Source organism: Ailuropoda melanoleuca, chromosome 14 (assembly GCF_002007445.2).
Source record: "Ailuropoda melanoleuca isolate Jingjing chromosome 14, ASM200744v2, whole genome shotgun sequence".
Classification (NCBI taxonomy): Eukaryota; Metazoa; Chordata; class Mammalia; order Carnivora; family Ursidae; genus Ailuropoda; species Ailuropoda melanoleuca.
The window spans coordinates 83,229,085-83,250,104 of record NC_048231.1 but is presented as its reverse complement, the minus strand read 5'-3'; the positions used below and the strand labels follow the sequence as shown (position 1 = coordinate 83,250,104).

The following is a 21,020-nucleotide window of genomic DNA, read 5'->3' as shown; positions in this document are numbered from 1 at the left end:
CACACCACACACACACCACACCACACACCACACCACACACACACCACACACACACAACACACACACACACCACACCACACACACACACCACACCACACACACACCACACCACACACACCACACCACACACACACCACACACACACACCACACACACACACACACCTGTTGTTTCTGTTTCTCTGGAGAACCCTGACTAATATATTGCCCTAGCAGGCTAATACCATATGTTTATTATATCTCAAGAAAGCTGTTAAAAAAAAAAAAAAGAAAGCTGTTAAAAAAAAAAAAAGAGGGGAACCTGGGTGACTCAGTTGTTAAGCGTCTGCCTTCGGCTCAGGGCGTGATCCCAGGGTCCTGGGATCGAGCCCCACATCGGGCTCTCTGCTCTGCTGGGAAGCCTACTTCTTCCCCCCCCACTTCTCCTGCTTGTGTTTCCTCTCTCGCTGGCTGTCTCTCTATGTCAAATAAATAAAAAAAAATCTTAAAAAAAAAAAAGAGCTCAGAAGGCTACATCCAAAATCTTAAGAATTATTTGGTGGTAGGATTTGGAATGTTTTAGGTTTATTTTTTGTTTAGCTTATTCGGACTTGTGATTTTTGTGTGACTATGTTATAGAGGCCACTTTCAGGCCTATGGGAACTTGATCAAGGCACAAGGGCCCCCAGTGACCACCCAGCTGATCGCATAGGCTCATTAAGTGACCTATCTTGAAGTAGCCAGAGGCCCTAACTAACCAAAGGGCTACTTAAAACCAGGCACAGTTAGCGTAGAAGGGAAAGTTCCATAGGTTCCTATACTTCCCTCATTCCGCCCTATGACCGTGGCCCCTCACCACTGTCCTGTCGCAGACGGTCGGTCTATCCTTAGCTGTCCTACCTGCCGCTCCCTTGTGGTACCTTCAGTAAGCTTTGATCTTTTTTGTTCTGCCTTGGATAAATTCTTTCACTGCCCGCAGCAATTGGAGCCCAATTGGAGCCCCCTACAATGTAATAATTTAAGTCTGTGTAATAATTTAAGAAAAGATTTCCATTCAGAAGAATGTTTAGAAACAAGGTTAGATAACCAGCACCCGGAAGACCTAGGGCTCTGGTGGGCTGCATTGTAATTCCACTTACTCCGAAGACTTGGGTACACAGAAACCAAATTACATCTACTACCGGGAGAAAACCTCAGCATACGACAGACTTAGCTTACAGTACAGCTGCTAAGGTTGCCCCCGGAACATGAGTAACAAAGGAATTTCATTTTTCCTACTAACTCTGTGTTTCTACCATTTTCACTTATTATTTCATTTAATCATCTAACAAGCCTTTACTGGAGACCAGTTGTGTCCAAGGGGGACATGAAATACCAGAGATTGAAAACAAACAAAATAGACTCATTTTACACTCCTGTGGAGGAGACAACATGGTACAATGTGATAAGGGCTCCCAGGGGGTAAGAGAATTATTGATGCTCAAGGGAGGGACTGCCAGCCTGGAAAGGTGGGGACGAGATGAGGCCTTTTAAAGTGGACTAGTGTTACTCCATTTTATAGTTGAGTGAATGGAGGCTCAATGAGGTTAAGTAATTGGCCCAAATCTCTCAGGAATAAGAAAGGGATGTGAATTGCATCTTCTTTCCACTGTGCAGTGTTGGGTGGCTCTCATGCATTGTCATGTGGACAAGGAAACAAGTAGAATACATGGAAATATCTGAAGTAAGAACCCAGCTCTATATACTCTATCATTTGTCTCAGTTTTAATTATCTTGTCCAACTCTTCCATCAATTCTCCTAAGTGCTACTAATAGTAACAACAACAGTTAACATGTATTGTTTCCTGGTGCCAGCTGCTATAGTCAGTGCTTAGCATAGGACCTCTCAATCAGTCCTCATTACAGCCCAACGAGGCAAGCTGTGGCATTGTTCCTATTTTATAGACTGGGAAACTGAGGCTCCAATAGTTACATGGTGTTAAGTGGCAAAGCTGGGATTTGACCCCAGATCAGATTCCAAGGACAAGCTTTTAACCATTTTCCTGCAGTGCCCAAAACCAGACAACTGACAGCTTAAAGACAGTTGCTGAATTTTTTAATTAGAAGAAAATTCTGCAATGTGATTGAACTTCCAGATCACACAGGAATGATCAAAAATATCTTCTTCAGTTTCTGAAGAAGAGCTCCTTAAGGGAGTTTCAATGATTCCATATCATCCAGAATTTTTTTTGTGGCTGCATCCACGAGTGGGCCACAGTGAATTTCTGGACCCTTCTGCAGATTCTTTCCTGGTAGCAGGCTCAAGCGTTCCATTCCATGGAAGCCACCCCTACCCCTGCTTTCTGCTCTCCTCCCTTGAAGGCCTGGACTTCACAAAACAAACCAGGCAACATCCACAGTGATGAGGCTCTGGAGGGGATTTGTAAGGGATGGAAAAACGAGCAAGCTGTGCTTCCTCAGACAGTTCTCCCGTGGCTCCCTGTTCACTGGGATGCTCTTTTCCTGACTCAAGATGGGAGCAAGGTCACATGAGAGGCAAGCACAGAGGTCCCTGGGACTCCGGGGGTCTGGAGAAGTTGAGGCAGAGCAGAGGAAGGAGAACCAGCCCACGGCCATGGGTTTGATTGGGAATGAAGCTGAGATACACCCATATAGATCCATTAACCTTCAGTGTAAGGTGGATCTGGCTTAGGACATATGAAAAGATGACTTTGAGAGTGTTGATTGTTCACTGTGAAAGCATTCACCCCTTGCCTGTGTGTCAGGGGGCCAGAAAGTTCAGGAATACAGCAGTCCAGGGCTAACCCTAACTGACCCAAGCTTCAGGGCTCACAGTGATATGCCTTTCAGAGGCAGAGTGGGGATGTGATAAGCCCCTGCTCCAGCAGGCACTCACACAGGCTGTGAAACCTTAGAGCCCTGGTCCCTTCTGGTGGGGCATGGGTGTGTACCTCTTTGGAGTGAGGAGGATGGGGGGGGCGGCTCTGAGAATCTTGCCCCACCCCCTGGTTGCTCTCATATCTTTGGATCACCACGGTGCCATGCCCTCTGCCAGGTGGCAGTCAGGTCAGAAGCTATGTCTTAGTTGTCCCTACATTCTTAACCCTTGATGCCTCTGCCACAACTGGGCCTCCTTGTCCAAGGCAGACGGAGGACTTGGGAAGCTGTAGGAGGACTTACCACATGCAGGCAGGGTGATGGCAGAGCAGATGGTGGGGGCCCCGATCTGGCAAGCTGTAGTCTCTTGTGCCCAGCCTGGACCCTTTGGGTCTCATGTTGAGCACCAAGGACTGTGATGGCTCGGGACAACAGGGGCTCTGCCTACAGAGGAAGAGCAAAGCCTCTGCCCGCAGTGCTGGTGGGGTGGGGAGTCGTTATAGCCAGAAAAGGTAAGTACTTAGCACTCAAGGCCTGAACAAGGAGTACTGGGGACAGGAATCTGTGATGTCATCTATGCCTGGGGCAAGGGCAATGTGCAGACTGGCCCTGATTGGCCTTGATGGAAGGGTTTGGACTGATGAAGATCTGAAGGCTCTGTTTGCTAAGGCCCCTTGCACCTCCTGCTTTCATAAGATCTTTTTTGGCTATCATTTGGAGACTTTAGGGCCTATTTTATATAGCAGGTGGGGGTTAAGCCAGATTAAAGATTATGAGGCAGTCCTAGTAAAAGAAGTAATTTTTATTTTTTTTTAAGTAGGCTCCATGCCCAGCATGGAGCCCAATGCGGGGCTTGAACTCAAGACCTGAGCTGAGATCAAGACCTGAGCTGAGATCAAGAATCTGATGCTTAACCGACTGAACCACCCAGGTGCCCCCAGTAAATGGACTAATTTATCCCTAAAAAAGAGCATTTTTGGAATCTGATTAACCTTTGAGAGCCTACTGGTGTCCTGTGTTTTCACAAAAGTTAAATGAGGGTTTGCAATGGTGAATGTAGTATACACATTTAGTCTTAGTATTTGTTGAGTAAATTCACAAATCAGTTCAACCTAAATCCACATCCATACAAATCACAATTCAATGCAACAAATATTTGTTAGATGGCTAATAAGTGCCTTCATAGGGCTTAGAATATAGTTCAGTGTCTTTAACTTTCACACTGGGACACAGTAAGAAATCTATTTTATGTTGTGACTCAACACGCCCCCCCCCCACTACTGCAACAAAAGCTTGTCTTACTAGGTGAAATCCGTTCTGATGTTTTCTATTTTATATATATTCTACTTCTTTTTTTTTTTAAGATTTTATTTATTTATTAGACAGAGATAGAGACAGCCAGCGAGAGAGGGAACACAAGCATGGGGAGTGGGAGAGGAAGAAGCAGGCTCATAGCAGAGGAGCCTGATGTGGGGCTCGATCCCATAACGCCGGGATCACGCCCTGAGCCAAAGGCAGATACTTAACTGCTGTGCCACCCAGGCGCCCCTATATTCTACTTCTTTTTAAAAAAAGGTGATTAAGACCCACTGAATCGATTTTGTGACTTGTTAATGAGTCACAATCTGCAGTTTGGAAAAGCACTGGTTGCTACATGAAGTTACTGAATTTCTAATTTCATCTTCCGTGAGCTAAAAGTTGAGAGGGTGAGTTCAGAAGCTGGTGATCACAAGGAGACGTCTCCTCACTTCCCAGTGTCCTGTGCAAGTGTGTGTCAGGGGAGCCGAGGGTTCAACAGGCAAGGAAGTGGAGGGATTTCCCAGGAAATAGCCCAGGAAACTGGGAAATAAAATTTTTTCCTTTGTCTATCTTCCCACAAAATAGATCATGACAGGAATGACGAACAACAAATTTGTCATCCTTGAAAACAGAAAGACTGTCCCCTATTAACAAATCTTTTAAAAGCTTTTAAATTATGCAGTTGTTAACATCAGAATGAATCTCCTGAAAATAGTATCAATCCAGAAAATGCTGGTTCTGGAGAAAGTCTCTGACTGATGTTAATGGCTCGTAGTCAGAATTTTGACTCTGCCCCACCAAGAGCTGACCATTCCTGTCTTTCTCTCCCATTCACATCTATTATTTCTCTCATAGCACCTGTGAAATCCTCTTCCTTCCACATTATTGGCTTACAAATCTGTCTCTGTCCCAGATTATAAACTGTTGGTGGACAAACAATGGTTGCTTCTCCATCTTCATATTCCCAGAGTGGGGCACAAAGTAAGTGCTTTGTATATGTTTGTGGAATCATTGAACGATGCTGGTTCAAACTGGTTGGAAAGCTATTAATAGGGGGAAATGCAGATTAGTTAACTTATTGAAGAAAATAAGCTGCCAAAAGAGAGTGGACTTTATGAAAAAGAACTTGAAATTCTAACTGATCGTAACTTGGATAAGGTCAGGATGAGGGCATGGTACCAAGTATTCTTTTTTTTTTTTTAAGATTTATTTATTTGAGAAAGAGAGGGTGCACGTGTGCACATGGGGGGTGAGAGGGAGGGGCAGAGGGAGATTCTCAGGCAGGCTCCCTGCTGAGTGCATAGCCGGACTCTGGGCTCTATCTCGACCCTGAGATCATGACCTGAGCTGAAATCAAGAGTCGGACACTTAACCAACTGCGCCACCCAGGTGCCCCCCAAGTGTTCTTACATAAGAAACATACACAATACACTTACAGTTCTTATATGGAATTTTGAATCACAGGTCTCAGATCAGTGAGAAATTCCAAGAAATCATCTAATCCAAACTTCTACCTTTAAGGAATTGTGTGTGTGTGTGTGTTTGGGATTTTTTTGTTTTTGTTTTTGTTTTAATAGATAAAGCAAACAGGGGGTCCTGGGAGGCTCAGTCTGTCAAGCGTCTGCCTTCGGCCCAGGTCATGATCCCACGGTCCTGGGATCGAGTCCCACATAGGGCTCCTTGCTCAGCAGGGAGCCTGCTTCTCCCTCTCCCTCTGCCTGCTGCTCCCCCTGCTTGTGCTCTCTCTCTCTCAAAAAAAAAAAGAACATAGCAAAAGTTTGAGATTTATACAAGTTTCATCTTAATGATTTTGAGGTATCTGAGAGTTCTATACCTGATGAAAGATGTGGGTGACAAAGGGCAGAGAGCAGAACTTCACAGCCCTACACATGGCTTTTGTCGAGTAGAAGGTCCATGTGTCAAACCCTGTTACCAGTGTCATATCCACCCCTCTCCTTTCTTGCTAAAAATATTCTTGATGTTGTTCCTGGTGGTGATGTGCCTTGGTTCTGTTGACAATTCATTATTGGCCTAAGAAAATTATGTAATCTATCTTTCCTTTGCCAGATACTTGACTTTCTTGCCTCTGTTGCACTTGGAAAGAAGTGTCCCTGTGACTAGTTTTGGCCAAAAACAGATAGAGGAAGTGTGCCGAGGCACTTCTGGTAAGGATTTTGTTTCTCCGATAAAAGAGAAAGATATGGTTGGTGCCTCTCTTTCCCGTTCATCCAACCTTGAATGAGAAATGATACCTGGAGATGTGGTCACAGTCCCAGACAAGCAGATGAAGGACTGGTGTAATGACAATGGCAGTCTAAGTACAAAGATAAAACGTACTGAGGTCCTTGATGGCACACCTTAGCAGCTGAACCAATGCTAATAACCCCTATCTGAATGTTTGTGTTAAGCAAAACAAACAAAACAAAACAAAAATAACTCTTGTTTGTTCCAGACACAGAGGGTTGGATATTGTGTTACAGCTAAAAGCATTCCTAATTTATGTGGCCTATTGATATGGGATACATCAATGACCAGACCTTCTTAGCCCTATCAAAAACACTTAGAACAGGGGGATGGGGTAGCTGGGTGATGAGCATTAAGGAGGGCACATGAGGTGATGAGCACTGGGTGTTATATGCAACAGATAAATTATTGAACACTACATCTGAAACTAATGATGTACTATAAGTTGGCTAATTGAATTTAAATAAAAAAATACTTAGAACAAATGGAAAACAGTTGTTATTTATTTTAACAGCTAATAAGGGAATTGGGGCTTAACAAAAGTAATTTATTTATGCCCAAAATAAAAATATAGTGCTCACAGATCAATCCAAAAATATATGCAGGTCATCCTTCAAGAATCACTGAAATGCACACTGAAAAAAAAAAAAAAGAATCGTGGAAAAAGGAACTGATGTTTACTTTCTTTGCCACTGGCCTGGCTCTGCACCACATGTCTTCACATGCAATCCTCACAAATCTCACAAATCTTATTTTTTTCCATTTCGTGGACGATAGACCTGAGCTTTACAGCTGTTAAAATAGCTGGCCCGAAGTCACACAGAAAATCTTAGGGCCAGGAATTAGGCATAGAGAATAGTTTTAATGATCTCCAAATGAATAAAATTTCATTCATTTTGCTCTAAATTGAAGGGGATCTGAATTAGAGGGAAAAGTTCAATTAAAAAATATGTAAAGAAAATGGATTTTGATTACTTAGAAGTATGTATGGTCTACCTCAATGAAGGTAATAAAAGTCTTAACAGATTACCTTATGAATCTTGCTTTAATAAATAGATAAGATTTATTTCTTAATAGTACACCAGTTAATTTTTGGTAAAGGGTATACCAGACATACTTGAAGGTGCTCAAAAAGTACTTGAGCTTTTAAGATATTTAAACCTCCCCCCCGTAAAATTTGCTTGTATATTAATTGCTGCTATCTGTCAATAGTAAAAGTCAGACTTCAGATTCACCCTTGTCTCTGTAAGTTCCAAATTATGTGCATCAATTAAGTTTTACTACATACAGAAATTTACTATCTGGGTAAAAATGAGCATATCTAAAGTGAAGAGACGGAAGCTAATTAGCCCAGGACACCACAGGAAATCTTTAAAATAGGCTTTCATTCTCTAGAACCATCTCTTACCTAATGCCTGGTTGACTGGTGTCATTGTGACAGTGATCTTTAATGAACAACAACAGGGAGGCTAAACCAAACAAATACTATTAGGGTGATTGGGAGACCCCTGGGCTGCCCAGAGTAGGAGTGGTTCTGGGGGGAGCAGAAAACAGGCCATGGCGATAAGGTTGGAGAGATAAAATGGGCCAGAGCTGGGAAAGTTTGAGGACCCTGAACTTGATCTTGAAAAGTTCTGGAAGGTTCTGGAGGATTACTTGGAGTCCCATTGTGGGATAATGTGAAGTGCACAGAGAATGAAGTCAGAGAAATTCATTTTGATTCTTGAATCGATAAACTTCTCAAAAGCAGAGGCTTCATCTTTCATCTCTATGGTATACATATGCGTATAAATCACATTATGTCCAACATATGCATTCAAAACCTATTCCTCAAAATTGTTTACTCAACCCAAACCAATGAAGTGACAATATTACAAAGAAACACATGCTCAACATTGAAGCAAAGCGACTCTGGAATTTTTGCAAACCTTCTTTGTAGGAGATCCCTAAGAACAAATTAGCAACAATTGGGGTGGGTTACTTGATGGCAGTTTATCTGTTCCCGGCAGTCACTCTCAATCTGGTAATTTCATGATAATCCTAACTGTATTTGGGAATCTGAGGCTTAAAGAACTAGTTGGCTGACTTGCTGGCTGGCTTGATTATTTGGTGTTCCAATCCAGCGTTATTTTTGGACACTGAAATTTGAGTTTCTTATCATTTTCATGAGTCACAAAATACTCTTTTTTTCACTACTTTCACCCATTTTCCCTACACCCCTCTGCCCCCACCTCTGGCAACCACCACTCTGTCTCTGTTTCTATGAGTCTGTTTTTTTCAGATTCTGCATAGAATTGAGAGGACACAGTATTTGTCTTTCACTGTCTGATTTCTTTTACTTGGCATCATGGCCCTAAGGTCCATCCACGTTGTTGCAAATGGTGAGGTTTCCTTCTTCCTTCAGATAAATACCCAGATGTGAAATTGTTGGATCATATAGTTGTTCTATTTTTTATTTTTTGAGGAACCTCCATACTTCTGGAAAGCCCTAAAGTCAAAACTTGGAAGCAGATAAAATCAATGATTCTTCATTTAGATTTCCTTTAACACAACCAACTTCCCATTAACTAATTTTAAAATCTCATTGATTTGACAGAATTTCAGTGTTTACACACCTGTCCAGAAGCCCAGACACTGAGCAGTGTGAGTTTCTCTTCATTTACCCTCTCTACAACACCGCTGCATTTCAAGTCACATCTCCTAAATGCATGCCAGAACTTCCAAGTTTGCAACGTTCCTGGTTGACAGTGACTACTTGGATTGCAGCAGTAAAGCCACGATGGACCAGAAAATCCTGTTGCATTCCACATTTAGCATGTGGTGCTCATTCTGAGTTTTACACATTTGAGGTGGAGGGGGGTGCCGCCTGCATGTGCAGGGGGGAAGTAGGAGAAACACATCACAAAGGGCTTTGCCAAGATCCTCCAAGAAAGGTAAGGGTTTTCCATTCAGTATTTTGAATTTGTTTACTTGAAATGTTTTACCAGAGTTGCTATAACTCTAAGCTGCTTTGTTAAATCACACCATGAAGACAAACGTCTCATACAACAGGTCCTTTCAAGGAAACAGCAAGAAAAGGGAAGGGCTACTCCCTAGTTCCAATGATTGGGCAAATTCAAGCTTTGGCCATTAAATCAATTCCAAGATGGATTTTACAAATGCTCAGAGTGGGGTTGATACTGGGACAGCTTTGATAGATAATCTTTTCCGTGGCCTTGTAGAAAGCAGATGCCATGAGTAAAATTATGCCAAGGGTCCCAGGCCACTAACTCCTCCAGGACACCATAACTGTACACTTAGAAGACCACTGTGTATGTGTATGTGTACGTGTGTGTGTGTGTGTGTGTGTGTGAGAGAGAGAGAGAGGAGGGTTGCAATTTCCTACCCTGATGAAGAGGTGTGCCTTAGTAATATATGGGGGACGCTGCTTATAAAATTGGCCGTGTCCAGTTGTATTGCCACACTATCATCCTCACCAAAGAGATCTTGCTGTCATTAAGAGTTGCCCAGGGGCACCTGGGTGGCACAGCGGTTAAGCATCTGCCTTCGGCTCAGGGCGTGATCCCGGCGTTATGGGATCGAGCCACAGCGGTTAAGCATCTGCCTTCGGCTCAGGGCGTGATCCCGGCGTTACCCTGCTTGTGTTCCCTCTCTCACTGGCTGTCTCTATCTCTGTCTAATAAATAAATAAAATCTTAAAAAAAAAAAAAGAGTTGCCCAACTTGGGGACACCTGGGTGGCTCAGTCAGTTAAGCACCTGCCTTTGGCTCGGATCATGGTCCCAGGGTCCTGGGATTGAGTCCCACATCGGGCTCCTTGCTTGGCAGGGAGCCTGCTTCTCCTGTGCCTGCTTCTCCCCTACCTGCCGCTCCCCCTCCTTGCGCTTGTGTGCTCTCCCCCTCTGTCAAATAAATAAAATCTTTATTAAAAAAAAAAAAAGAAGAGTTGCCCAAGTGGAACCGGGTCCCCAGTGTAATCCACTATCAGAAGCCATTCAGAAGCACTGTTGCCGGAGGAGGGGCTGTGTAGATCTTTTACCCAGTGACTATGTTGTATGCAGTGAAGAGAAAGCCTATTGTCATAACAATTTAACCACTATCCACGGCACCTCCCTACACACAAATGAAATTAGCACTGAATGAAACGTCCATTTACTTAAGCTACAGTTGTGTTTAATTAGCTGCTGGGAAATACCCCAAAAAATGCCTTTTTAATTTTTTTTTAGCAAAATAACTCATTGTAATTCCTATTTTGCTTCTGTAGAGTTAAACTTGAGTATCGTGAATGCCACAAACCAATGTTGGCTTTTGTTAAAGTAAAAGAAACACTAAAAAATGTGCTGAAAATTGTAAAGATTCAGATAAATGGGGGAATCATTTGGTAAGAGCCCACTCTATGGACCAAGTATTTGTGTGTCCCTGCCCCCCCGAATTCCTATGTTGAAACTCTATCCCCAGGTGCCTTTGGGAGGTGATGAGGAATAGGATTAGTGCCTTTACAAGAAGAGAGGAGCGAAAGCATGCTTCCTCCCTGCCCTCTGCCACGTGAGCGCACAGCAAGAAGACAGCCATCTGCAAACCAGGAAGCAGGCCCTCACCAGACACTGCATCCCCCAGTGCCTTGATCTGGGACTTCCAGCCTCCGGAATCGGAATCGTGAGAAAGGTATGCCGTCTGTGGTCATCTGTTCTAGCCGCCTGCAGGGACGAGGACACCCACTGTGTGTAAACACTGTGCTGGGTGCCACAGGTTTGGAGTGACATTCCACAAAGACTCACAACCCAGGGTTGGAGAAGCAGCTTCCTATGTAATAATTTGAATACAATTTGGTCAGTGATAAAGGCCATCGTGGAGTGCACATGCGGGGGGGTGGGGGGGAAGAAATGGATCAGGCTCTTGGGTCTGGGCTGATTTTTGGCATGGGGTTTGAACAAGACCGGGATGGCTTAGAGGGAGGGTAGCATAGCTCTAGGCATGAAAAACAGACACTGAGGGTAGACATTTTCAGGGAAGTGAAAGAAGCTGAGTTGAGGGCAGCTATGTCAGTGAGCTGGGAGAAGGGCAGCGGAAGAGAAGAGGAGCCCATGTGGGAAGGTCAGGCGGCCAGGTGGCCAGGTGAGGGGGCTGGCAGGCCAGGACGAGGGTGAAATCAGGAGCCCTAGAGCTCTAAATTTGCTGGGGCCCTCCCTCTCAGGTGCCCACCTGCATCTGCATACCCCTGAGAGGGAGAGTCTCCTAAAATGTTGTCCCATGTCTCTCTCTTCCCTTCCTTCAGCCCTGGCCCTGATTATACTGAACAAACATCATAATGGACATTGGACATAAGAGCCCATGGCCTGCCAGCTTATGACCTCTCTGAGGGCAGGGATCATGTATTTTTATCTCTATAGTTATCTTTATATTCCCTTATGCGTTAGTGTTGGGCTGAGAGCCTGACACTGAGGAGACTCTCAATAAATGTTTATTGAATGAGTAAATACTTGTTTAGTGAGACAGTCAGGGCAGCCAAGGCGAATGTGATAAGCAAATAAATACTGGGGCTCCAAGCAGAAACTCATCAAGATATAAAAGTGCTTTTATTACATCAGTAATAAGAGAAGACCTTGCCCTGAAATCAGCTCAGTATTTAAAACCCATTTCCCAACGTGTGGAAGAAGAAGAACGTGTGTAACTTATCATCAAAACATGTATAACTAATTTTTTTAAATTATTTTTTATTATTTTATGTTAGTCACCATACAGTACATCCCCGGATTCCGATGCAAAGTTCGATGCTTCATTAGTTGCGTATAACACCCAGCACCATGCAATATGTGCCCTCCTTACTACCCATCACCAGCCTATCCCAAACCCCCACCCCCCTCCCCTCTGAGGCCCTCAGTTTGTTTCTCATAGTCCATAGTCTCTCATGTTTCATTCCCCCTTCTGATTACCCCCCTTTTCTTTATCCCTTTCTTCCCCTACCGATCATCCTAGTTCTTATGTTCCATAGATGAGAGAAATCATATGATAATTGTCTTTCTCTGCTTGACTTATTTCACTTAGCATTATCTCCTCCAGTGCCGTCCATGTTGCAGCAAATGTTGAGAATTCGTTCTTTCTGATAGCTGAGTAATATTCCATTGTATATATGGACCACAGCTTCTTAATCCAGTCATCTGTTGAAGGGCATCTCGGCTCCTTCCATGATTTGGCTATTGTGGACAATGCTGCTATGAACATTGGGGTACATAGGGCCCTTCTCTTCACTACGTCTGTATCTTTGGGGTAAACACCCAGTAGTGCAATGATGAATCATAGGGTAGCTCAATTTTTAACTCTTTTAAGGGACCTCCACACTGTTTTCCAGAGTGGCTGTACCAACTTGCATTCCCACCAACAATGTAGGAGGGATCCCCTTTCTCCACATCCTCTCCAACAATTGTTGTTTCTTGCCTTGTCTATCTTTGCCATTCTAACTGGCGTAAGGTGGTATCCTCAGTGTGGTTTTGATTTGAATTTCCCTGATGGCTAATGATTTTGAACATTTTTTCATGTGTCTGTTAGCCATTTGTAAAACATGTATAACTTAGAATCAGAATCAAGGTTTGGTACCCTTGACACTGGAACAAATGCATGATTCAAAATACAAAACCCCAAAGCAAAAAATATTCTGTAAAATTTATTACATTCAGAGTGCTCTCCTCCTACATCCGTTCCTGAAAGGAATTTTCGCTTAAGAAATACAAACAGTTCTTTCTTTTTTTTTTAAAGATATCAAAGTCACTGTATTGTTAGATTTGGGATTGCTATGTTACTTAATTATATTAAATGCTATTTCTGCTCATCAAAGACAAAATCTTTCTTTTCATCCTCTTTTTGGGGGGGGGAGAATAACATATGTGCAGCCTAAATCAATATTCATTTTGGGAGTAAATTCTTAACATAAAATTTGTGATGAAGAATTCAGCTTTATTTTTGTTCTAACAGGTTTAAAATTTCAGAAACAATAGAAAGCTAGAATTCTCTTTTCTCTAGGGATCAAAACCAAAGAGAGAAAGACAGCTAATCTTATTATTCGACCCCCACTTAGTATGATGAGATGAAGGAAGCACATGATGAATAGCTTTCTAACAGATCCCTGGGCAACTCTGGAAGCACTGAGTTTACACTCAAAACCAACAAAACAAAACAAAACAAACCCACACAACCCCCCCACACAAAAAACCCACCACCCCCAACAACAAAAAACTAAAAACCCCAAACAACCAAAAACCAAGAAACTGCAGTTTATTTTTTTTAATGTATTCTGTTGGGGAATGTGCACTGCAGTTAAAAAACATTTCTTAAAATAAAATAAGATAAAAACATACAGGGAGGCAAACCAGAAGAGACTCTTAAATATAGAAAACAAACTGAGGTTGCTGGAGGGTTAAGGAGGGCACTTGTTGGAGATGAGCACCATGTGTTATATATAAGGGATGAATCACTAAATTCTACTCCTGAAACCAATAGTATACTGTATGTTAACTAATGGAATTAAAAAAAAAAAAAGTTAAAAAAAATTTCTTAGGTTTTTTTTCATGCTTAAAAATGCAAGAAAAAAAAAAGACTAGTAACTTTCTATTCTGATTACCCCTGCTGATTTTTTAAACTGAAAGTAATAAATGCTTTTGGTAAGGTAATTCAAACAATGCAGAAAAGTATACATTTGAACTAAAAGCTTTCTTTCTTGCCCAGTTACTCTCCTCCTAAAAGACTCTTGTTAATGATTTCTTGAATGTCTTTTGAGAAAAAAATGTCTTTTGGGAAAAAAAATGCTGATACAGCCAATTTTTTCTCAAAGATATTCACATACATTGAATTATTAATATATTCTCCTCTGCACCTTGCTTTTTTCACTTAACAATATACCTCGAACATCTCTCTTTTTTTTTAAAGATTTTATTTATTTATGTGACAGAGAGACAGCCAGCGAGAGAGGGAACACAGCAGGGGAGTGGGAGAGGAAGAAGCAGGCTCCCAGGAGAGGAGCCCGATGTGGGACTCGATCCCGAAACGCCGGTATCACGCCCTGAGCCGAAGGCAGACATTTAGCAACTGCGCTACCCAGGCACCCCTCGAACATCTCTTTTAATAGACCTGCTCTGTTCTTTTTATACCTCTTCCTAGTATTCCATTGTATTAAGTTACCCTAATACAGTTATTTAACCTGTCCCCTGCCGATGGACATTTGCAACAATTTTTTGCTATTATAAATAATGTTTCTATGAATACCTTCTTACATATATATTGATGTCATCCTTCATATGTATTCATAAGGTACCTGGCGCTAATTTATACAGTTGCCTTGGTTGTACACCACACAAAGCACTTCATCTATGTGGGCAACAGTATCTTTTAGACCTTATAACTTTAAACACTTATTATAATAATTTTTTGGCAAGTTGCATAAAATGTCGTAAGGAAGGGGTTCCCTTTTCTAATTTGCACAAAATCACCGCAGCCCCCAGGCTAAATGACTACCAACAGAACTATGTCAAAGGGCATATGCACAATGACTTTTGACAGATATTGTCAACTTTCCCTCCAAAATGGTTGTACTAATAGGCATCAGTTTTCACAGAGATAGCAATGGAGTCTAAGATCAAAAACTTGCTGTGTTTTGTTAAGCCATGGTCAATGTTCATTTACCTGAAGTTATAAGAAAGAATGAGAACAGGAATACTTAAAAGCTACCAAAAAAAAGGGCGCCTGGGTGGCTCAGTCAGTTAAGCATCTGCCTTCGGCTCGGGTCATGATCCCAGGGTCCTGGGATCGAGTCCTGCATTGTGCTCCCTACTCAGTGGGGAGTCTGCTTCTCCCTCTTCCCCTCCCCTCTTCTCAGGATCTGTCTCTCTCAAATAAATAAATAAAATTTTTTTAAAAAAGCTACCCCCCCCCAGGGGCGCCTGGGTGGCTCAGTTGTTAAGCATCTGCCTTCGGCTCAGGGCGTGATCCCAGGGTCCTGGGATTGAGCTCCACATCAGGCTCCCTGCTGAGGGCCTGCTTCTTCCTCTCCCACTCCCCCTGCTTGTGTTCCCTCTCTCGCTGGCTGTCTCTCTCTGTCAAATAAATAAATTAAATCTTTAAAAAAAAAAAAAGCTACCCCCCCCAAATCCCAGTGGATAAGATTAGGTGATTTACTTATTACCTACTTTCTTTTTCTTTCTGGGGACAATCTAATATATAGTCTCTTAAAGGAACAGAGGCCAGTGGAAGAGAGAGGAAGCTGCTTGAGACCTAAGGCCCACAGAGTTGATTCCTGAACATACATGTGTAGATAAAACTGTCTTCTCTTGTTCTTTTCTGGAGAAATTAAATGAGCAATACTGGGAAAGGCACAATTAGCTGTGATAGACTTGTGGATGAGAGGCAGGGATTATGGGATCAAAGATGGGATTATTGAAGTTCATCTCTCCATGGTTTATGTAAAACACACCCTATTAAGATAACCTTCTCCAATCCCTCAAGGAAGAGTCAACTGTCCCAAAAGAGACTGCTTTTCTAATGACAGAAGCACTTTCTAATGACTTCTAATGATAGAAGCATCTTCAAGCATTTGGGACATAGGCGTACTGCTCTGTTGGTAAAACCGTGCCTGAAATTGTGTCAGAAAATGCCGACACATTTGTCGCTCAGTGGGATTCTACTGGAAAGGTAAATGCAATCCCAAGACTGTCTAGTTTAAGAAGAAGGAACATACTAAGCATTATCCACAATGGACAGAAAATGGACACAAGGAAGGTGGGGAAGAAGGTGGAGAAGAAAGGGATGGGAGGAAGGGAAGGAAGGCCTCCCAGAAGGAAGGCCACAGAGAATAAGAGCGGCTTGTAGAGGTGAGTGGCCAAATCCACGGAATGGCGAGCTAAGCAGAGCAGGAGAGAAAGCCAAACGTGGAGTCTCCAGTTCCACCAACTGGCTTTGAGACTTCAGGCAAGCCCCACTCACTCTGCCTGCCCCTCGGTTTCCCTACTTGTCAAGGAGGCATGAGAACAACCCCCCTTCCCCCAGGACTGGGAGGACAACAGGACAAATAGCATAAGAATGCTTTGGGCTGTAAAGAGCAGGGACAAAGCGACACCCAGTCTTACTGGTGAAGGGATTTGGCCTCTCCTGGTGCTGTCTGTTGTTCCAATCCCCTTCACCAGTAAGTATGCATAGCTTTCTCACTGGGCCCTTGAACAGTAGGAAACTAACATAAGACTCTTCAAAGTTTGCCAAACAGCATGGCCTGAAATGTATCTCTAGCAATTATCAGGGGGTAGATAGCCTTAAAAGGTCTTATGATGTATTTCCCTCTTGTGATAAAACTCTAATTCATTCTATGTTGCATATTCAAGGACAAAATGGAGCTTGGCCGGCCCCACGCTTGTTTAAGGGACAGCGATGTTCCTGAGATTAGTTACATTCACCTTTCGTCGGGATGAGCTGAGGCAGAAGCCAGCCGCCTGGCGCTGCTCACCGCCTAGTTCGGGTAAGACTGCACAAAATGTTTTCTGGATTCAGCCCATTCCGTGAAACCCTATAGGTCTTTGATTGCTATAGATGAAACCAGTTAGGTTGAAAGATGTTTATGTACATTTATGATTATTTTTTGGAAGTCGGGGGCATTGGCGATGCTGTAGGTGTAATTCATGAGTCAGACAGGAAGGGTATTTAAGATTGAACTTTTTAAAAAACCTTTATTGGCATTTATTTCATGCTGAAATTACTCCTGGGTCATAAGTTTTTGTTATTCCAGTTTTTTCTGGGATATCTTTTTCTTCAGCGCAACAGTCTATCTGCTCTTTTTCAGTAAGGATCATCTCAGTGTGGCCGGAGGACTTCATACAGGGGTTAATCTGCCTGCGAGTTCTTTTTTTTTTTTTTTCCTTTAAAGATTTTATTTATTTATTCGACAGAGATAGAGACAGCCAGCGAGAGAGGGAACACAAGCAGGGGGAGTGGGAGAGGAAGAAGCAGGCTCATAGCAGAGGAGCCTGATGTGGGGCTCCATCCCGTAACTCCGGGATCACGCCCTGAGCCGAAGGCAGACGCTTAACCGCTGTGCCACCCAGGCGCCCCTGCCTGCGAGTTCTTAAATCCGGAGATGCATCTCTGGGGTCTTGTTCACCTAGATGAGCCCAATGACCAATGAATCAATGTCTAACTTCTTTTTTCCTTTTTTTTTTTTTTTAAGATTTTATTTATTTATTTGAGAGAGAGAGAGAATGATTGGGGGGAGAGGCAGAGGGAGAGGGATAAGCAAGCTCCCCGCTGAGCAGGGAGCCCGACACAGGGCTCAATCCCAGGACCCAGAGATCATGACCTGAACTGAAGGCAGACGCTGAACCAACTGAGCCACCCAGGTGCCCCTCAACATCTAAATTCTTAAATTCAGCATTATTCTCTGCTTTTCTAAGCATGTGCAGCAAAAACTCAGCACTCTTTTGGGGCCACTGATCCTGTGTCCAGCCCCATTGTTTGGCCTGAGTCCTACACCATTGTAATGATGCAGTGGGCATGCATTGCTTCTGTAATGTGACATCTTTCAGGGACTTGGTGGCTTTTCAGATATGCACACCTTTGATCGTCTGGGCTGTTTCATGGATGTTCGTAAAATAAACACAGAGGTTTGAACCTCTTGATGTGCATGATTGGTCAGGGTTTTCTGGGTCAAGTGAGTAGAGAACCATTTTCAGAGATCATCTCAGGCTACATAAGGATGAGTGTGGACTTATTCTTGCATTCCAGTACTAATAATGCCTGCTAAGTAATAAAGTCAGGAGACCAGAAGTCAGGACAGCCAGACAGTGGGTTAGACAAGCAAATGGCTTCCAGCAACTTTCGGTTCTTAGATGCTGTCGAACTAAAGGGACTTCACTCCACTTCCCCATCTGGGTATCAGAAGGCTCCTGCTTCCCTGTGTTAGAGGGTGTTCAAAGCCAAGAAAGAAACATGGTGCTTTTCCTTATGGCATTTACTTTATTCAAAGATTTGAGACAAAAAGACCATGGCTTTTATATGAAAACAAAACAGATACATAGTAGAGTGGGAAGCCAACAGTGCTGAAGTTTGAGAAGAGCCTTCCAAGGGATGTCTGCTTGCAGCAGGCAGCTTTGGGCCCCGCCATTGCTGCAGGTGGCTTCTGGAAGAATCTGGAAAGGGTGGCTCATCCGTGTCATCCATCTGGGCTCCCAAACCCATGCCACACCTGCCTCCTACAATGCCTTTCTTCCCTGTCTCCCTCTGCTAAACTCTGTTTCTGGTAAGCCCTAGTACAGTGCTCCTTCCTTTACAAAAGACATCCTGAAGGACTGGCCTTTGACTCCAAGCTCCTTGTCAGCTCCTGTCTATGCCACTAATAGATTCTTCTGGACACACCAGACCATGTCTCAACTCCTCTCTCTGTTGGTTCTCCTGGAGAGCACAGTCTGAGTGTTAGGCCACCTGGAGAGCACTGTGCATTGTTGAGAGTAGGATCCCCATAAACATTTGAAGAATGAACAAGGAATGAAAGAGAAGTGGGTATTCTCAATATTCGACTAAGCAAGCAGCTGATTTTATTTCTTTTTGGAAGTGGAAATCAAGAGGGGGTTTGGCCTGAGCTGGAGGGAGTTCCTAAAAGAAGATGAGAGGGAGGAAATGGAAAACTATCCCTTTTAGAGGAGCTTTGCGCCTAGACAACGCACCATCACAGAAGGAGGAAGCTCTGAAAATGCTCATGCCAGAGAAAAACCACTGGATCAGTGACTATTTCTCCTCATTTCCCAAGTCTAAAGGGAAAGTGAACTGGTGTTGATTGATTTGGTTCTGCCTATTGCCCTTTTCATCAGTAATGCAGACCAAGTAATTATCCTTTGATTTATTTTAGTTACATCAGCACCATAATGTACTTTTGCAGATAAGGAAATATTAATTGAGAATGCAAATGGAGTTGTTAAACAATAAAATTAAATAACGATGGCATGGAAAGGACATGTGTCATCAGTATATCAATATGTTGCAATCAAATTATCAAAGAAACTTCCTCTAATTCCCAGAAGAAAGGTGCTGTGTCCTAAGGCCATATTAGGAGAAGTTTGCTCTGTTGGGCATAGTCCTAATGTGGATGTTTCCCAAGTTTGTGCTGTGTCTGGAACTCACGGGGCTATGAGCTGTGCCTGTGCCCTTTGTGGGAAGTGTGTAATAGAGCTGGGGTTGGATCAGGGAGTTTCCTGGGCAGTTTTGGTTCTGCCCGTGATCTTCTCCGCAGCTTTAAGCCAAATAGGGAGAACTTGTCTGCATTTTAATTTTCCCATTTGGCAAGTGAGGAAGACAATACTTACCTGTCAAATGTTTTAAAACCTGAATAGAAAAGAAACTTTAAATGTAAGGGATCATGCATCGTGTCAGCTGTGTTCCTGTCCACACAGCGGGTCAACTTCAGTCCTGGTTCCCCGGCGAGAGTTGGCAGGGAATCCACATGCTTGCCATGCAGATTTCCCTTCTCCAGCCGCCTCCGTCACCTGGTTTAATTTTATCAGCTTTTTGGTCATTCTGAGCACTCTGTGGATTAGTTCACCATAAGAAAATGTCCTCCCAAGTCTTCCTCCCACTCCTGCAGATAACCCAACTCTGGTTTTACTGAGAAGATTAGGGCTCATTTGGAAGAAGTAAACTTGCTCGTCTTTCTCATTGTGCGTTGATGTATCTCCATCTCTGTTGCTGCCTCCCAGTTTCAGACAAAAGGGGGGCCTCTCTCTCCCTCCTCTCCAGAGCTCACCCTTGCCCCTGTGTCCTGAACTGCTCTTCCCTGTTTTTTGTTTTTGGTTTTGTGGGTTTTTGGGTTTTTTTTTTGCTTCTTCCTCTTCCACTTTCCAGTACTTGCACAAGCCAGGTCTCCCTTGCAACTGCTTTCAAACGCGCCCAGGCTCTATTCTATTCTAAAAAGCACACAAGAACACCGGAATGCCTTCGCTTGACCTTGCTGTCTCTTCTAGTCTATTTATTGCCTTCTTTTTCCAGCAAGACATCTCAATTTCTTCTTCCCACATAGCCCCTTAGCTCTGAGGCTTCCTTTCTCTGTCACTGTTGAAACTGCATTCTCAGAGGTCACCATGGGTACCTGGTGGGCCCAGGCCAGAGAGGGTTTTGTGTTAGCCTCATCCTTCTTGTTTTCTCAAAAGCATTGCTTTTCTTTCCCTCTACTTTTTTTTTCAACCTTCCACTCTGAGGTCTCTGGTTACATTGTGTATGTCTTCATCGTGTTTCCCAAAGTTGCCCACCGCACAGCATCGTGGCTAAGAGTCTGAGCTCTGACATTAGCCCGCCTATGGTTTAATTCTGACTCTGCCACCAATTAACTGCATGACATTTGGCAAGGTCAACTCCCGGTGCCTCAGTTTCCCCATCCTTATATGGGGATCATACTAAGAGTACTTACCTTAGGTCTGTAGTAAGAATCAAATGAGATAGTCTATGTAATATTTACCTCAATGATTGGCACGTAGAAATATCCAATAAACATTTATTAACTTAACAATAAACTCCTAGGGGCGCCTGGGTGGCTCAGTCGTTAAGCGTCTGCCTTCGGCTCAGGGCGTGATCCCGGCGTTATGGGATCGAGCCCCACATCAGGCTC

The 21,020-nt window shown here is 43.3% G+C and overlaps 1 long non-coding RNA gene across 5 annotated transcripts in view; it reads left to right on the top strand.

The window, feature by feature from the left end:
* LOC117795991 overlaps positions 1 to 17,258 on the top strand; it is a 47,423-nt gene extending 30,165 nt beyond the window's left edge. The window contains exons 5-9 of one of the 5 annotated variants that reach the window (XR_004620217.1): positions 5,010 to 5,135; positions 6,222 to 6,319; positions 8,995 to 9,331; positions 10,856 to 11,062; positions 15,890 to 17,258. This is a non-coding gene — a long non-coding RNA (uncharacterized LOC117795991). The remainder of the gene's footprint in view (positions 1 to 5,009; positions 5,136 to 6,221; positions 6,320 to 8,994; positions 9,332 to 10,855; positions 11,063 to 15,889) is intronic. The other 4 variants (XR_004620218.1, XR_004620219.1, XR_004620220.1 and 1 more) reach the window with 4 other exon arrangements.
* The last annotated feature ends 3,762 nt before the right edge of the window (positions 17,259 to 21,020 follow it).